General features: G+C 40.1%; 1 long non-coding RNA gene and 1 pseudogene across 1 annotated transcript; both read left to right on the top strand.

Annotated features, from left to right (window-relative positions):
- Window positions 1-555: 555 nt before the first annotated feature.
- LOC119244455 (uncharacterized) lies at window positions 556-19,434 on the top strand. Its single transcript, XR_005125039.2, has 4 exons — window positions 556-606; window positions 9,608-9,810; window positions 10,891-11,144; window positions 18,636-19,434. It is a non-coding gene; the product is annotated as an uncharacterized LOC119244455 (long non-coding RNA).
- Window positions 15,733-16,378, top strand: LOC119244446 (Fanconi anemia core complex-associated protein 24-like; annotated as a pseudogene).
- Window positions 19,435-19,690: the final 256 nt, after the last annotated feature.

Below are 19,690 nucleotides of genomic sequence, written 5' to 3'. Positions count from 1 at the left end.
ATAAAAGCCACACTTTGCAGGATGAAATCAGTATGCTAAAACTGGAAATAATACAATGAAAAATAAAACCAAGGAAAAAGAAAGACCATTGAAATTTTAGAAGAAATGAATGATTTTCTGCGAGAAACAATACAACTGAGTGAGGAAGACTTAAAAATGGTATTTCAACATTGTGAACAACTTCTTTGTTCTAAAGTGTGAAATATTTGCTAAGCACTCAATTGGAAATGAAAAACTAAAAAGAAACTGAAATCAGAAGTTGAATCCTGCCGTCGTAGACAGGATGCTGCTGTACAGATCGTGGTCAAAGTCACAAGTCCGAGAGAGACCTAGAATGTCATTTCCAAGGGACAAGAGAGGAGAAGCTACATTTAGAGGAGAGATTATCCTCAAATACAAAGGAAAAACATGTTGCTTCAACAGCAACTGAATGAGGCTTACAAAATGACAAATAAGAGGAGATATTAGTGAATATTCAAGGCCAGCTTCAGGACTATAAGAGGCTTCAATGAAAATGAGAAGCAAAGACAAAGTTGAGTTAATTGATGATGTAATCGTTTAAAAATAAGAACATATAAGTATGAAGAGGAAAAAGCAGCAAGAGAAGTAAGTATTCCATTAAGAATGATATTTTTCAAACTTTCTGAAGGAAAACTCAAAAGAAGTAATTGGTTAAGGCTAAAGATGAATTAGTGAATGTGAGAAATATATAGACTCTATAATCATATTTGCTTTGTCAGCTTACAACATCTATTGTGTTCAGTAAATAAAATTAGACTTGAGAGGTGCTTTACACAATACAAAGGCATGGAGTCACCTATGAAATTTTATTTTATTTTATTTTATTATTTTTTTAAAGATTTATTTATTTTATACAAGAAGCTGGCGTACAGGTCAAGGCGTGGGAGGGTGAGAGGATTCACCAAAGACAAAATGGGGAGCAGATAGGCAGATGACTGAAATATACTGCTGTGCCTCAATAATTTTAATAGACTTTTTTATATCAACATGTATTTTTAAAATTATTACTGAGTAGTATTGCATTGGAGAGATTTACTACAATTTGCGTATCTAATCACCCTTTTTGTCCTCAATTTTTTTTTTAATTTTTATGTTCCCTATACAATTGCAACCCCCTTATTTTGACCCAGCCCCTCCTTTCCCCCTCCCCCATAGTGTGTCTCTGGTTCATAGTTGTTTGTTGATTTTGATTTTTTCTTTCTTATAGTTATTCTTTTTCCTGGTCCCTTATTTAGTTTTCTAGATTCCTGCTATGAGTGAGACCATCCAGTATTTTTCTTTTTCTTTCTGGGTTATTTCGCTGAGCATGATCCCTTCCAGCTCCACCCATGTTGCTGCAAATTGCATGTGTTTATCTTTTTTGAATGCTGAGTAATATTCCATGGTGTATATGCACCACATCTTCTTGATCCAGTCATCTATTTTTGGGCATTTGGGTTGTTTCCAAAGCTTAGCTATTGTAAACAGTGCTGCTATAAACATAGGGGTGCAGGTGCTCTTTGGAATTAATGTTTCTGTGTCCTTTGGGTAAATACCTGGAGTGGAATTGCTGGATCATATGGAAGCTCTATCTTTAGTAGGTCGAGGAATCTCCACACACCTTTCCATAGTGTTTGGACAAGTTTGTACTCCCACCAAGAGTGCAGGAGAGTTCTTTTTTCTCCACATCCTCACCAACATTTGCTGTTGCTAGTTTTTTTTAATATGTGCCATTCTGGTGTGAGATGGTATCTCATGGTAGTTTTGATTTGCATTTCCCTGATTACAAGTGATGTTTAACATTTTTTCATATGCCTGTTGGCCATTTGTATTTCCTCTTTGGAGAAGTTTCTTTTTAGCTCTTCTGTCCATTTTTTGACTGGATTACTTTCTTTATTTTGTTGAGTCTTATCAGCTCTGTAAATTTTTGAGATCAGTCCTTTCTCATTAGTGTTGTGTGTAAAAATTTTCTCCCAGTCCATGGGGTTTCTCTTTGTTTTAGTTATTGTTTCTTTCGCTGTGCAGAAGCTCTCTAATCTGATGTAGTCCCAGCTGTTTATCTTTGCCTTTACTATCACTGCTTTGGGCGATGTGTCTGTAAAGATGTCTTTGAGGTGCATGTCATGTAGTGGTTTGCCTATATTTCCTTCTGTATATTTTATGGTTTCAGGTCTTATGTCTAATTCTTTAATCCATTTTGAGTTGGTTTTTGTGCATGGTGTGAGTTAGTAGGCAAGTTTCATTCATTTGCACGTAGTGACCCAGTGATCCCAGCACCATTTATTGAACAAACTTTCTTTGCTCCAGTGCATATTCCTGCTCCTTTGTCAAAGATTAGTTGACCATAAATCTGTGGGTTTATTTCTGGTTTTCTTTTTGGTTCCATTGGTCTGTGTGTCTGTTCTGGTTCCAATACCATGCAGTTTTGATTATTATTGCTTTGTAGTATAGTTTGAAGTCTGGGAGTGTGATTCCTCCATTCCCTTCTTTTTTTTTTTCAGGAGGGTTTTGGATATTTGGTGTTTTCGTGGCTCCATATGAATTTCATCAATATTTTTCTATATCTTTGAAGAATGACATTGAAATTTTAATTGGAATAGCATTGAATCTGTAGATTGCTTTTGGTACAATGGCCATTTTGGTAATGTTAATCCTTCCGATCCATGAGCAGGGGATGTCTTTCTATTTCTTTGTGTCTACTTCTATTTCTTTTAATAGCCTTTTATAGTTTTTTTTTGTTTGTTTGTTTGTTTTTTGTTTTTTTTGTTTTTTTGTATAGGTCCTTTACCTCTTTTGTTAGGTTTATTCCCAAGTATTTGATTTTTTTGTTTCAGTAATAAAAGGTATGGTTTTCTTGAATTCTTCTTCTTCAGATTTATTGTTTGTGTGTAGGAAGGCTACTGATTTTTGTGCATTGATTTTGTATCATGCCACTTTACTAAACTGATTGATTAGTTTAATTAGTTTTGGGGTTTTTTTTAAGTTTTTTTTTTTATTTATACAAGCACTGGGTACAGTGAGAAGCGTGGGAGGGTGAGAGAATTCACCAGAGCCAGAGCAGGCAGCAGAGCAGGCAGAAGGACTGAAGTACACTGCTGAGGGGAGCAGTGGGCATGGCAGGAGAGGTCTGCGTGCCTTGTGGGACCCCACTCCAGGGCCAGGGAGCAGCCAGGGATCGAACTGGTGCTGTAGAGGCTGCGGGCAGCTTCAAAACCCAGCACTCAACTGCTGCGCCACCGGGGAGGCCCTAGTTTAATTAGTTTTTCTGTGGAGTTTTGGGGTTCTCTATGTATATTATCATATCGTCCACAAATAGTGATAGTTTAAATTCTTCCTTGCCTATTTGGATTCCTTGTATGTCTTTCTCTTGTCTTATTGCTGTGGCTGGGACTTCCAGTATTATGTTGAAAAGCAGTGGTGAGAGTGGACATCCTTGTCTTGTTACAGATCTTAATGGGAATGATTTCAGCTTTTCAACATTGAGAATGATATTGGCTGTTGGCTTGTCATTGATGGCCTTTATGATGTTGAGGTATGTTCCTTGTATCCCGAGAATTTCAAGGGCCTTTATCATGAATGGGTGTTGTACTTTCTCAAATGCTTTCTCAGCATCTATGGATATTATCATGTGGTTTTTATATTTCTTTTTGTTGATGTGTTGGGTTATGTTGATTGATTTTTGGATGTTGAACTATGCTTGTGTCCCTGGAATAAATCCTACTTGGTGAATTATCTTATGGATGCATTGTTGGATTCTGTTGGCAAGGATTTTATTGAGGATTTTTGCATCAATGTTCATTAGGGAGATTGTCCTGTAATTTTCTTTTTTTGTGCTGTCTTTGTTGGGTTTTGTTATTAGTGTAATGTTGGCTTTGTAGAATGCATTTGGTAGTATTTCTTCTTTTTAAATTTTTTGAAAGGGTTTATGCAGGATAGGCACTAATTCACTGCTGAACATTTGGTAGAATTCATTTGTGAAGCCATCTGAGCCTGGGCTTTTGTTTTTGGGGAGTGCTTTGATTACTGCTTCAATTTCGCTGCTTGTAATTGGTCTGTTTAGTTGTTCTATTTCTTCTTTGTCCAGCTTTGGATGATTATATCGTTCTAGGAATTTGTCCATCTCTTCTAGGTTGTTGAATTTGTTTGCGTATAAGTTTTCATTGTAATCTATGATTATTCTTTTGATTTCTACTGAGTCTGTTGTGATTTCTCCTCTTTCATTTATTATCCTATTTATATGTGTTTTCTCCCATTTTTTTCTTTGTGAGCCTTGCTAGAGGTTTGTCTATTTTGTTTATATTCTTTCAAAGAACCAACTTTTGCTTTCATTGGTCTTTTGGTTGTTTTTTTAAATATCCATTTCATTTATTTCTGCTTTGAGTTTTATTATTTCCTTTCTTCTACTGGCTTTAGGGTTTTTTGGTTGTTCTTTTTCTAGTTCTTTGAGATGTGAGATTAGGTTGTTTCTTTGAGTTCTTTCTTGTTTGTTGATGTGAGCCTGTATTGCTATATATTTTCCTCTTATTACTGCTTTTGCTGCATCCCATACATTCTGGTAAGTGGTGTCCTCCTTGTCATTCAACTCAAAGTATTTTTTAATTTCTTCTTTGATCTCCTCATTGGTCCAGTGGTCTTCCAGTAGTGTGGATTTCAATCTCCATGAAGTGAGAGGGTTCCTTGTTTTCTTGTCATGATTTATTTCTAGCTTGATGCCTATATGATTGGAGAAGATAGTTGGAATGATTTTGATCTTCATGTATCTGTTGATATTTGTTTGTGGCCCATTATGTGATTGATTCTGGAGAATGGTCCATGCACACTTGAGAAAAATGTGTACTTGGATTTTTTTGGGTGCAGTGTCCTATAGATGTCTGTTAAGACTGTGAGTTCTATGTCTTTATTTAGGTCTGTAGTGTCTTTGTTTATTTTTTGTCTTGTTGATCTGTCGGTTGGTGAGAGTGGGGTGTTGAAGTCTCCCATTATATATGTATTTTCTTTAATATCTGTTTTCAGAGCTGATAATAATTGTCTAATATATTTTGGTGCCCCTTCATTTGGTGAGTATATGTTGATGAGTATTATATATTACTGATATATTGTCCCCTTGATCATAATGTAGTGTCCATCTATGTCTCTTTTTACTTTTTTTAATTTGAAGTCTATTTCATCTGATATAAGTATGGCTGTTCCTGCCTTCTTTTTTGGTCCATTTGCTTGTAGGATTGTTTTCCACCCTTTTACTTTCAGTCTGTGTTTATCTTTTGTGGTTAAATGTGTTTCCTGGAGACAGTAGAAGGTTGGATTTTGTTTTTTTAATCCAGCCTGCTACTCTGTGTCTTTTTATTGATGAGTTTAATCCATTTACATTTAGAGTTAATATTGATATGTTGGCTTCTGTGTTTGCCATTTTGTTTGGCTTTTTTGTGATTTTATTCCTTGCTTTATTCTGTTCTTCTTGTTCATTCCTCTGTTGGTTTTGGCTTTAGGACTTCTTGTAGAATTTTTTGGAGTGGGGGTTTAGTTGTAATGAATTTCTGGAGTTTCTGTTCGTCTGAGAAGGTTCATATTTTTCCTTCGTAGAGGAAGGAGAGTTTTTCAGGGTAAAGTATTCTGGTTGATGTTTGCTGTGTTGAAGTTTGCTGAATATGTTATTCCATTCTTTTCTTGCCCGTAATGTTTCTTCGAAGAAGTCAGAAGTTAACCTGATTGGTTTTCCCATATAAGTTATCTTTTCTTCCTCCTTGCCAGTTTCATTATTTTTTCCTTGTCTTGGACACTTTCAAGCTTACTACTAGGTATCTTGCTGTGATTTTCTTTTCATTATGGTAACTGGAAGTTCTTCTCACTTCTTGTATGTCTATATTCATTTCCTTTTTCATGCTTGGGAAGTTTTCTTCAATTATCTCCTTGAATAATTTCTCAGTTCCTTTGTCTCTCTCCTCACCTTCTGGAATGCCTATAACTCTTACATTTCCTCTCTTCATGGAGTCTGATAATTGTCTAAGAGTCTCCATATACTGTTTCATTTGCACTTCTCTCTCCTTTTCTCTTTTTGCTCTTTTTATTTCTGTATCTTCGATAGTACTAATCTGTTCTTCCATTTCATCGATTCTTTTTTCATTGCTTTTCCCAGAGTTTTATCTCCTCTAGTAATCTTTTTATCTCCTGCATTTCTTTTCTTTCCTTTCTTAGGTCTCATTCCTTTCTTAAGTTTCATTCTTCAGTTCAGTGATTATTTGTCTCAAATCATTTTCTTTCCTTTTGATTTTCTTTCTGCTTTTTAATCAGGATGATTATTAATTCCCTATCTGATAGGCCGAGAAGTTCTTCCGTGTCATTGTTGAGTTCTGGTGACTGTATTTCTTTTTGTGTTGTGTCCTCCTGTGGGCTTGCTTGGTTATTTATGTTTTTTCTTTTTTTTTTTTTTAAACACATTTTTTTTTTTTATTTATAGAGGCATGTTTTTATTTATTTATATGTTTGTTTTGTTTATACATGCACTGGGTACAGTCAGAAGTGCGGGAGGGCAAGAGAATTCACCAGAGCCAGAGCGGGGAGCAGAGCAGGAAGAAGGACCAAAGTACACTGCTGAGGGGAGCAGCGGGCAGCAGGAGAGGTCTGCACGCCATGTGGGACCCTCCTCCGGTGGCCGGGGAGCAGCTGGGGATCGAACCGCTGCGTCACAGAGGTCGCCGGCAGCTTCGCAACCCAGCGCTCAACCGCTGCGCCACCGGGGAGGCCCGGTTATTTATGTTTTTTCTTCTCCCTGTTGTTTGCTTTCTAATTAGTTCTATGCGTTGGGACGCTGTGCCACTGGTGTTGGTGGGCATCTCTTTGGAGTGCTCCTTTAAGGGTGTCGGAAACTGTTTACCAGACTGAGACCAGCACTGGTAGGCCAAAACTCCACCCGGCGTTGATGCTGTGAGCTGGGCTCTGTCCCTTACATTCCCTCCCTCTATATTTACTCAGTTCCAACAGAGAATCAGCTAGTTAGTGATTTAGTTCTGGTAGCGAGGTGGCACCAGAGGCCCATACTTGCTGACCCGTGCTTTTTCCGAGTGGTTCTCTGAGTAGCAGAGGGGGTGCAGAGGGGAGCATCACAACACGGGCTCTTATTCAAGCTGGGTGCTGTGTCTGCCCTGTGTTCACCCGGTGTTCTTCCACTGCTGTATGAATCCCGCACCCTGAATTCTGCACTCTATGTCTCAGTTCCTGGGCTATCAGATCCAAAACACTGGCTGTCACCCTGTGCAGTGCCCACTGCTATGGCACGTCCCACGCCCTGGATCCTGTGCCTAGCTCTCAGTTCCACGATGGGGTCTTGCTCCGCACCTTATTTCCCTCCTTATCCCCGTTTGTGTGGCCCACATGCTCTCAGTGCCTGAGAGAGGGTTTCCAACTATAGGGTGTTGGTGATTTTTTTCTGGTCGCTAGTTGGCCCCAGAGCTCTTTGCTAGTGACCTTAGGGAACTGTATTTTTTACCCCGTGGGAGTGACGTGGAGTGCCTCAACGGCATGGGGGTCTGCGTCTGCCTTGTGCCCCACCATTGTGAGGTTCCCATGCCCCAAATTTCATGCCCCGGGTCTCAGTTCCAAAACCCTCAGGTCTAGGATGCGGGCTGTAGCCCAGTTCAGTGTCTGCAGAAATGGTGCCTTTTGCACCCTGCTCCCATATCCGTGTGCCTGATTACTTAGTGAGGGAGATTCACCTCAATGAGGGCTCCTGAGCATCTTCCCTCAAGCCTAGGTCGCAGGCTCGGGGACCTGGGCAGTTGCATCCCGCGTATGCTTTTCAAGTGCACCGCTTTTCCACACAAGCTTACCAGCTGACCTTGGACTATTTGTAGGTCTCCTCAGAGTCTTTGTTTTCTCTAATCTCACCTATGAAATTTTAAAAGGCCAAACAATAAGTTGTCAATAGGTACAGACTGATATTAATAACTTTGTCATTCTGCTAAAATAAAAATATGAATCTTTGTAATCCCAGTTTTGTACTATGATGAGGCAGGGAGGTAAAATTGCTCATACCTAAAATGAATATTTTGGAATTAATAGTCAAGTAAGTGTATTACCTTGACAGTCAAGGTTTTCCAGATTTTTCAGATGAACTGAGATGTAGAGGCTGCATCTCATAGAACTTTTCTTTCAGAACTTTACTATTTTTTTTTTTTTGGTTATTTTAGATAACAGTTGATATAGCTTTATTTTTACTCATGTCAGTTTGAATTGAATTTGAAAATATTTTAGTCTCAAATTATGTGTTCTAAAGACCTGCTCAGCACTTTAAAGGCATCTATTTTTCATGAAATTATAATTTGAGACAAATGTTGGCAAAATTCTGATTTAATCTTCTCACTGTGATTTATACTTTGAACATTTTTATAAATAATTTCTCATAATTCTCATTTTAAGGCTCAATTATTATCATTTGGACCTAGATTATCCAACACTAAGAGAATTGTATAACTCTGTGATATGTTACTTTGGCCCCAGACCCCCATTTTCAGACAAATGAGGGGTGGCAGTGTAGGAGGGAAAATTTGTAGGGGTTGAGGTCAGGAAGGTAGGTGGAGGCAGAGTCCTAAGTGTCTTGAAGGCCATTGGAATGTCTTCACTTTTATTCTGAGACAGAAGGATTTAAGCCGAGAATTGAAGTTAATGTAAAGATCTAATACAAAAGAGGGAAAATGTTCCCCAGTGTGGAATTTGCCACCATTAGTCTCACCTCCATCTCCACTTCCCTTTGAGAGTTTCAGTGGGTTGTCAAGTTTTGCAAATTGATCAGGGAAGAATGGTTAGGGGTTTGAATCTGTTGTCTAAGCTACATAGCAGTTTAGGCAAGAGGATAACAACTTCTATTACTTGAACTGAATTCAGTAAACAAGAAGTTGTATGATAAAGAAGGTCAATGGATGATATTTTTCAAAGTACACATGTTAGCATTGTATATTATTAACATAATAAAGTCATATTGATATAAAATCAGGAACAGAAATATCTTATTTAGGTAGCTGCAAGAAAATATGATGATTTAAAAGTAGTACCATGCTGTCAGACTATTCTTAATTTATATTGTTCAATTACCATCTTTTAAAATTGATTCTATTATTCTTTGGATTATCAAATTACATGAGTACAACTATGGGCATGATTCAATTTCATTTCTATAATTCACAATAAATTCAGTTGATATTGGTATTTTTAAACTAACTTTTTCACATTTGAAAAATTTTTTAAAAAATTTCAATTTTTTTAAATTTATTTTTGCTTAGAAGAACCGGAGTGTAGGCCAGAGGTACAGTTGGCGGGGGTGATGATTTAAGAGATTCACCAGAGACAGAATTGGGAGCAGAACAGGTAGATTTACTGAAATACACTGCTAAGGGGAACAGCAGGTGAGATAGGAAAGGTCTGTTGCACCATGTGTGGGTTAGCTTCCTGGCCAGGGATCAAACTCAGGTCACAGTGATAGAACTGATAACTTAACCCCTATGCCACCAGGGAGGTCCTTCATGTTTGAAATTGCTCTCTGAATCACTGACTCAGAAAGAAACTTGTATAATTAACCAGATTATAAGCATTTAAAATGTTTTTTAATTTTCTTTAGGCACAAATAGAACCCCAAGAACTGTTTGGAGATACTCAGACTACTTCAATAAGTCAAATGGAAGTCAAAAATACAAATTTGGAAACTGAAAATTGCAGACTGAAAACTGAATTAGAGTCACAGAGAATAAAATTGGGAAAATACATGCAACTCTATCTAGAAGAATCAAACTCTAGAAAATCATTGCAAATTACCGTAAACACGTAAGTTGTAAAAACAGGAATTATGGGAAAGAAACTTAGTTCACTTATTTACCTCTAAAGCATAATTGTTATAGATCCAGGTTCATGTAATTACTAAGAGGTTATTATTTGGAAAATAATGTTAATAAGTGAACTTATCTTTAAAATGTTGCTGCAGGACTGTTTGAATCTCCTCTTTTGTTGATTTTACATGACTTAATTTTTAGCCCTAAATAATTTCATCTAGTTAACCTGATCTAATAGACTTTAAGATAAGGATATTTGAAACTTTATAACTTAAATAGTGTTATTGTTATAAAATTGCTTGTCATAATTCTCCCAGTAGAAATATTAATGAGTTTATTTTTTTGAAGATTACCATTTTAATTCAAGTGGTCTTCAAGTATCACTACACTTAGCACAGTTTGGTTACTGGTGAATTAATTTTCTTAATGTGATCTTTGACACTATTACTAGAGGGCACCCTGAGACAAATTATCCTTCACAGTTTTAGATTTTCTGCTCTCCAGAAAGGCCTACAAGTGAAATGAGGAAAGCTGCAGGAGGTGAAGGGTAGTATCATTTACAGACTGACTACAAATAAATATTGGGTTCTGCTTCTGCTTGAGGAGGTGTGTGGAAGCCCAAATGGGTAGATCTCAACACCAGTGCCTTTGTAACAATATTAGGGGCTTTGTTTTCCTTGGAGCTGTTTAGTTCTCTTTAGTCAGCCACCAGGCAGCTCTCCTGTTCTCCCCTAGAAGTTGTTGTTCTAAGTTAATCTTCAGTGCCAAAGGTTTAACTGTAAGAGGTACTGAGTGAAATGTGTACGGATAGTGAAAGGAAATGCTTGGCATTATCCCTGAAGCCGCCTCCAACACTGCCCACCCTCCCTGCTTTGAATTACTTATTAGGAACCCTCCCGGAAACATGGGCTTCTTTACCACACTTTTAAACCCCTAATTGTAAATAGTAGGTATGCGCCAACACGTTTTGAGTGTTATAACATTGTTTTATGGGAAATTCATGTTATGGCAACATTTGTTTTTAAAGTGCAAATTATTTAGGCAAAAATAAAATATAAGGATTTGGATTTTTCAGTCTTCACGGGGCCATCAAGAAGCTAACAGAAGTCAATACTGAACCTCTTGTGAAGGAAACACATCACGAATATGTATTCAACGCGCCTCCTCCAAGGCCAGACCTACTGCTATCTTCTGCTACACGTTCTATTAATAGTCTTAATAATCGTTTCATGCTTGATAGTTATCTTACAACAAGAGGAAATTCAACAACTTTTCCTACCTTCAACCCAAGGCCTTAAAATGAAAGCACAGACACATAACTATGACAAGGTTAGTTATATTACCTTTTGACAAATTTTATATTACCTTGGATTTCAAATTTCTGATGCAATATTCATTTGTACTTAGACAAAATTCTTAGTTGTTCAACTGACTTATTTATACACGCTAAGTAAATGTCAGTTACTTGTGCTCATAAAGTAGACATAAAATTTAAAATTACAAGTCCCTGGTGCTCTCATTTTCAAAATCACTGACATTATTGAATTAGATGTAACTAAATCAACACATTTAAAATTTCTTGAAAATCTGTGTTTAATTAGATCTTAGAAATTAAATATTAATGCTTGATAACTGAAAGTATACTTTGAGATACTTTGGCTTACTTTGTGATTGATTTCAGTTGGACTGTGGTTCATAAGAATTTTAAAGTTTCTCTGTACATTACCTGTCTCATTTTTCCACCATGCAATAAGTTTATGACTGACATCTAAACAGATGTTATCATTTACAGTAACTCCTTTTTATGAATTAAGCATAAATTAATTATTAAAAATTAATTTCTGTTGTCACTATCTTACATAAGAATACATCCTTAAGCACAATTTTATCTTTTAACATTTTTAATCTCTTTTTATAAAATATGGACCACTTCCCAAATAGTCAAATCAAACAACTATTTGAATTTTTATTTTATTTTAAAGATTTATTTATTTATATAATAGCTGGGGTATAGGCCAGAGGTGCAGGAGGCTGAGAGGATTCACCAGAGACAGTGGGGAGCAGAGCAGGCAGACTGACCGAAAGCACTGCTGAGGGGAGCACTGGGCAGGACAGGAGAGGTCTGCTGCTCCATGTGGAAATCTCCCTGGCTGGCCGGGAATCTAACCCACGCTGCAGAGGCTGGACAGCTTCACAGCCCTGTGTTCAACCCGCTGCGCCACCGGGGAGGCCAATATTTGAATTTTTAAAATCGAGTTAACTTATGTTTCTATAACTTGCAATCACTGAATGACCACTACAAGAACAATGTAAAGGAATCTTTTAATACCAGCTAGCTTTATTGGCTATCATTTGTATTAAAATTTCTACTTCAATCAATGCACATTAACTTATGGTTTTGATGGTGTTTTCATGTTCTTCTTAATGAACATAAAAGCAGCAACAGCTCATTTTAAAAGAAGTCTCACATGATTTTTTGCATTTGGGTTCTTGTCATAATAAATCATGGAACAGTAGAGCTAAGAATTCTTACTCAGCTTTGCAGCTAAATGGGTGTGGAAACTTCAAAGTTGTGAAATTAGATTATTTGATAGAGAAAGAAAATGAAAGTCAAATATGGCTTTAAATTGTTAAATATTCTTTTTCTCATGAAAATTTTAAAAAAATCAGATAATGTATCATTTTATAAGGTAGAGTACACATACAGAAGCAATGTTAGAGAAGATTTTTGAGGAAATTTCTTTGCCTGTTTTTGGGGAAGAAGTTGATTGTTTTTAATATTTTTAGATAAGTGAAAAAGCAGTTTAAGTTTAATGTTGTGGTTCCAAGTCCGTGGTCCTCTTGAAGGGCACTGGTTTGCCCAATTATGCTAGTCTTAGTAAGAAGGATCAAAAATCACTACTCTATCAAGATACAGAAAGACATGTCTCCATAATGACTTCAAATGCCTCAAAAAAGTTGTCTAAGAGTTACTTTGGAAGAGTTCTTTGTATACCTGAATATCAATCCCTTGTCAGTTGCATGCTGTGTGGATATTTTATCCATTCTGTGAGATGTCTTTTTCCTCTGCTAATATGTTCTTTTGCTGTGTGAAAGGTTTTTATTTTGATGTCATCTCATCTGTTTATTTGGCTTTTGTTTCCCTTGCCTTAAGAGTATCTCCACTCCAAAGACATCTATGTCAGTGATGCCTTGAAACCTATCAACAATGCTCACCTCTATGTATTTTATTGTTCATCCTTTATGAACTTATCATTGTACTTGGAGTTAGAGAGTGGGTCTAAGGTCTTTCTTCCCCACATGTCTGTCTGATTTTCCTGCCCCACTTGTTAAAGAGATGTCCTTTTCTCCATTGCATGGTTGTGGCGTTTTTGTCATAAATTGGGAATTGATATATGTGTAGCTGGATTGCCACGCCTCTGATTCCGTTCCAAAGCTTTGTGTCTGCTTTTATTCCTATACACTATTGTGTTAATTACTAAATCATAGTGTTTAAAATCAGGTAACGTGCCTCCATGTTTCTTCTTTCCTCAGGATTGCTTTAGCTCTATTTATTTCTGGCTCTACCCTTCCTTCACTTCTTTCATCCTGTGGAAATAGCAACCTGCACACAGAAACTTTTCTCAGAAAAGATGGGCTTCATCAGCTTCTTGTGTTTCTAGTAATAAGGTCCAAAACAAAACAAAAACCTATACTCATCGACTAGTCCTCGGTCCAGCAATAGCTGTCACTTGATAGGTGACATTTAAATCTACACTCATTTAGTTTGTCATGGGTTTATCTTTTGCCCCCAGGGGAAGTTCCAGTATCCTCAGCATGGAATAAAAGCAGCCAAATAAATTTGGGTCCTGCCAACTTACATATCCTTATCTCCCACTACTTCCTTTGCTGCCCCTTTACTTTAGCATCTGACCGACCGAGACTGTATAAAGCCACAGTGCATTACCTTCTCTACAGCTCTTTGGCTCCGCATCTCTTCTCTGTCTGGCATATCCTTGCCTTGCCCTTCAGGTATCAGTTCATATATCACCTCCACCAAAAAGCTGGAAAATAGTGACACAAAACCGTGAAGTTCCTTTTGTGTTCCAGTAGCACCCTGTTCATACCTGTCATGCTGCATACATGATCACTGAGGAGCGGACCGTGCCATCTCTGTATTGTCATTCCAGTGGTTGTCACAGTACCTTAGCACATGCTTGCTGAATAAATGAGAAATGAGAAAATCGGAAGCTCTGATCCTTAGCCACAATAACCATTGATTCAATGTGCAATGGACAAATTACATTTGCCGTCTTTTATTTTGGAATGTAGTGGCACATAAATAACATTTCATTTGAATACTGATGAAGGGCTCTGCTTTATTTTCTTTTTAACAAGTTATCTTAGTCATCGACAAAGTATTTATTTAAGAATCATTTATTTATGTATTCAAGATTATAATTCTGTGTAGTGTTTTTCCAAACATGATTTTTCAGTCATGTTCCTTCCAAGACTAGGTCACCCAGGTAAACCATTGGCTTCATCCCACAAACATGTGTGCTTTCACCTCTGGCCTCTTATTTATTTGTGCTTTTTTTTTTTTTTTTTGAATAAAGTAACCAGCCAGGTTGTCTTCTCAAAGTTCAGCTCACTGGGAGGGATTTTCTTTAAAAATGTGCTACAGGTGTCTCAGAGAGAAACCGCAGTGAGGTAGCCATGTGCATTATGATCATACCTGCACATTGTGAAGAACTAGCAAGAAAAATGCATGTGATCAATCCATAGCTGCACACCAGGTAGCAGAGGATGTGTTCATTTGTCCAAGAATTGTAACCACATCTGCGACAGCAGCTACAGTGGGAGTCACCATCTCGTTAACCATATGATAATCCATTGTCACTGTCCAAGAATATCTTCTGTGCAACACGACATCAAGCATGTGGTTGGAATCACCAACTCGGCATTTTTCGAGTTCTTCATGGTGATACTAAAGCTTGCATTTCCTCTAAAAATGTGATATTGCTTATGTCTAGGTAGGCACCAGTCTAGAAACTTCCAATTTGCCATAATAGTCTTCTCTCCAGAGGTCAATCAGTATCAGCCAGTAACCTTTGTTGAGAATCTATCAGCTTTGAGTTATAACGTATCCTGATCATGATGTATGGAACTTGGAAGAAAAATATAGGGTGGGTTTGGGGACCCTCTGGGACATTTATGCACTAAAACCACACAGTTTGGGTTTGGGGACCCTCTGGGACATTTATGCACTAAAACCACACAGTTAGCACCCAGTCTCCATAAATGTGTGCTCTGGTAGACAACAGTTACATTGTGGTTCCCTGGAGTCAATGTTAACTCAGAATTAATGTCCTGTGTTCCCAAGGTTTCTGGTTATTTCCATTTCCACATTGCACATTCACCTAATCAAGGATTAAAGGTCCTTTTGGGGATGACAGGAATACAGATCATAGGATAATTTTTGGCAGTTATCAGGGGTTTTAATCAAGTTGACCTGGCTGTCTTCATTCAAAGAACTGTGGTATCATAAACTGACTCACTTCTTGGAATGGATTTAGGGGCCATGATAATTTATGTTTATGATTCAAGTGACACTTTGTTCACTTGACCTGTAACTTGTCAAGTAAGAACTCTGTAAAAAAACAAACAAACAAACAAACAAACAAATAGTGATGGGCTCCAGGTGGACTGAGGACTGAGCCAGAGTGACAGGGACCAGGCAGGCGGCATAAATGAGGGACTTGGCAACCAGCACTCCAATCTCCTGCGTCTTAGACATTGGCAGATGATTCAATCCTTTAAAGAACAACACTGCAGATGGGCTCCTACCACTCCCAGCTGGGAGTGGAATGTGGGACCATGTGCAGGTTAGTCTGTTCCAACACTTTCTTATGGTTCCCTCCTTCGATTGAGGCCACCAATGGAAAGGAGTCCTCCTAATGGTGCAGGCACCATGCACCTGCCCTTTGTCACATGTGGCTAATGAGAAATGGCACGGGTGCCAGCAGGTACAGGAGATGCAAGGGAAAGACAAACTCGTGTTTGAGGATGGCTTGACACTGGTAGATTTTTACCTATCCTGCAGATCCTGTATCCTTTGTATCACCGACGCTGATTTGGTGGCAGGGAATGGCTACAGAAAGAGGCTTGTTCGGGCTAGAAATTCTAATACTCTTCAAGGGATTGTAGCAGTTGAAAAAACTCAAATGAGTGAACAGTACTTCCCAGCCATACAGAAGTTTACTGTGTTGGACCTAGGGATGGTCTTGCTTCCAGTGGCCAGCCAGAGGGAGGCATCCTGCCTCATTATGAAGATAGTTCAAGAGCAAACCAAAGATCCCTGTAAAAACCCTTTTCTCATGAAGAAACAGGCTCAGATTTCTGAGCCCTACCTTCTTAGAACCGTGCAACAGATCCCAGGGATTGGAAAAACTAAAGCTCCCCTACTGCTTCAGAAGTTTCCAAGCCTCCAGCAACTCGGTAAAGCTTCCATCCAACAATTGGAGCCAGTGGTCAGACCAGCAGCAGCACAGCAAATTCACTCCTTCTTCACTCAGTCCAGGTGACAGGTGCCGCCTTCGTTCTGCAGTGTTCTTTTAGACCACAAGGGACAGGATCCTGTTTTCTTTTCATATTTCAAAGCCAAAACAAAAGAATTCCTCTCCAGCAACTAGTGGAAGAGTCCAGATTGGAGCCTGCCTGTTGTCCTGCCCTACTCTCTGGGTCCAGATATTTCAGCTAGTGCGTCCCTGGGGGCACTGCCCTCCTCCTGCTGGCCTGAAGAGGGCCGGTGGGGCTCTTCCCCAGAGTCCATTTAATTAGAGATGCTCAGACTCAGCAAGAATCCAGCTTGGGAAGATTTTTATGTGACCTTGATCTGCATGTATCATGAAAAAGGCTTATCAAGTTTCAGGTGATAGATAAGACTATCTGAAAGAAACAAATAATGAAGAACTGTGGGCCATAAGCCCCTGTTCCTGGTGGCAGAGCTGCTGTTCTCCAGGTCTGGGCTTTGAAAACTACTGCCAGTGTAAATAAACAGTGGGACTGCCTTTTTTCTTCCTCCCTTCCTCCCTCCCTCCCTGGTGGCTGCACAGTTTGTTTATAAGATGAGGCACATCTTCCGAACACAGAAAGCCGGAGTCTGGAGTTCCTATTTAAAGATAAAAAGCCTCGGGTGTCCCTGGTGGCACAAGGGAGTTAAGCACCACGCTATGAAGCGATCTGCAGCCCCTGCAGCATGAGTTCCATCCCCCGCCGGCCAGGGAGAAACCCACATGGTGAGGCAGACCTCTCCTGTCTCACCTGCTGCCCTCCTCAGCAGTGTGTTTCAGTCAGTCTGCCTGTTCTGCTCCCCACTCTGTCTCTGGTGAATCCTCTCACTGCCCCCGGCATCTCTGGCCTGTATCCCAGCCCTTGTATGTGTAAATAATCTTTATTAAAAAAATAAAAAAATAAAGATAAAAAGCGAGTGTGTGTGAGGGAGGAAAAGAATGTTTGTTAATGTATATCCCAGCAATGGGAAGATCTACATGGGGCAGCTGAATGCAGAGAGGAGAGCCAGGGACCAGGGATGCAGCCGCTTGTTCAGAAAAGTAAATACAATTAATGATGTGTTCAAAAAAAAAGATCAAGTAAGAATTCCGTAGGCTTCGTATCAATCTCACTTCTGGAAACACCTGGACAATGCCAATGTGCCCGAGTCAGGTGGATCTGATTGCTCCTTGTACCCAGCCATCTATTATGTTCATGAATGAAGAAATGTGTTACATCATTACTTGTAAGTGCTGAGTAAGCGGTATGCCTAGCAAACCATTAGTTTTTTATAAATCAATCTAATCATTATCAAAAGTCTAAAAGCATTCCATGATTTTTGAACCGTTTGCTGAATTTTCATGTTCAAATGTGACATTGACATTCCATGTAGAATGGAAAAGTCCTTTCCCTCCATAGGACATAGTCCAACCAACTCAACTGTCCGTCGTCACCTATGCTGCTTTTACACACTTGTGGATGATGCAACTTTTCTAGAATGTACTGAGAAAGGGTTATAACATTAAATGTGCTTGACTATTTATACATACATATGACTACATGCACACATGCTGTAGGCACCTGCATGGACCAGGAGTCCTTCTGGAAATGAAAACTTTACAGGAGTCTAGCACAGCATGTCAGCATAGCAATCTCTGGTAATCAGGCTGTGAATGTGGGAATAGAGACAGTGACCACATGAGCTGGGGGTCTCAGGGCTTTGGGCCCTGGTGAATGTTTGCCCCGTGACCAGCAGGGGGCACTGTGGGATGGCCCCTGGGCAATTCACTCAGAGGAGCCAGGGCCTGGGGGCTGAGTGCTTGGCTACCTGATGGAGATTGAACTGTTGTGTCCTCCCTGGTCCAGCACAGCCCTCTGAGCAGGGCCCTGTGTGTGGTGTCAACAGGTGCTTCCTCCCAGGGCTCTCCCAAGGGGTGAAGCAAACCCTCGTCTTTCTCAGTGTGGGGTGTGAGCTGAGCTGCAGCACTAAGGCTCAGGGAGGGCTGAGAAGTCCCTGGATGGAAGCCCGTTTGCATGCACAGCTCCTCCTGTGGCAGAGGGTGGGGAAGAAAAGGAGGCCTGGGGAGCCCAGCCCCATGTGGGGCTCAGGGGCTGTGAGCACCATGGCCTGGACGCCTCTCCTCCTCGTGATCCTCTCTCACTGCACAGGTGGGGACAGGCCTCAAGGACCAGGTGTCACTGCAAGCTTTTTTCAGTCTGTCTCACACAGTAATTCATAAAATTGTATCTGGTCCTTGTCCCTTCACCCATGAGTGTCTGTACTTGCAGGTTTCCTCTCCCAGCCTGTGCTGACTCAGCAGCCCTCCCTCTCTGCGTCTCCTGGAGCAACAGCCAGACTCACCTGCACCCTGAGCAATGACGTCAGTGTCCAGAGCAAAAAGATATTCTGGTTCCAGCAGAAGCCAGGGAGCCCTCCCTGCTATCTCCTGAACTACCACACAGACTCAGATAAGGGCCAGGGCCCCGGGGTCCCCAGCCGCTTCTCTGGAGCCAAGGACACCTCGGCCAACGCGGGGCTCCTGCTCGTCTCGGGGCCGCAGCCTGAGGACGAGGCCGACTACTGCTGCGTGGTCTCCCATGGCGGTGATTCTCACAGTGACACACACAGAAGGGGACATGGGACAGGAACCTCAGCCTGCTCACAGTCTTGTTATGTGGCCATTTTTAAATAATTGTGCATACGCACACTATACGTTGAAATACCTCTGAGTTCATAATGGATCTGCTACAATTAAACATTCAGTGTTTCTAAAACCTCAGGAAAAATAGCTAACATTAAGAATAAACTAACGAATGACTCTGGAAGGCTGCCAAGTTATTAATGTGATTAATCGTGAAGCTGCCCTTTTTCTCTTACCCAGATAAGGAAGAGGAGACTTCCCCACTCTCATTCTCAGTGTCCAGAGACCCACCCCCCGCAGGTGCACAGCCCTCACAGCGGGGACTCTGCTCCCCAGAGACACTTCCCTCCCAGGAAGTGGGGGAAGGAAGGGCCCACGAGATTGTGTCCTAAGAAACAGGCACGAAGAGGTGAGATGCCGTGTGAGGATCAGGCCCAGCAGGAATTTCAGACAGAGCTGCCCTGCGCCCTCACAGGCACCTCAGCCTTCAGTTGTGGAGTCGGGACGGGGGTCAGGCATAGGGAGTTGATGACTCAGGACGTGAGGACAGCAAACCTCGTTGTGGGACATGAAAGGGTAAGAGCGATTCTCCACAATGTGAACCAGCTGAGTCTACACCAAGGAAAGGGGTGAAATAGAGATGCTCTTAGAGCTGACACCACACCGGACCCCTGGGGACTCACGTGAGTGGTGTGCCCTTCT

Source organism: Talpa occidentalis, unplaced genomic scaffold (genome assembly GCF_014898055.3).
Source record: "Talpa occidentalis isolate TD23 unplaced genomic scaffold, MPIMG_talOcc4v2.1 talOcc4.14, whole genome shotgun sequence".
In the NCBI taxonomy this organism is placed as follows: Eukaryota; Metazoa; Chordata; class Mammalia; order Eulipotyphla; family Talpidae; genus Talpa; species Talpa occidentalis.
Note: the sequence above shows the minus strand (reverse complement) of the source record. Positions and strands in the feature narration are given on the sequence as shown.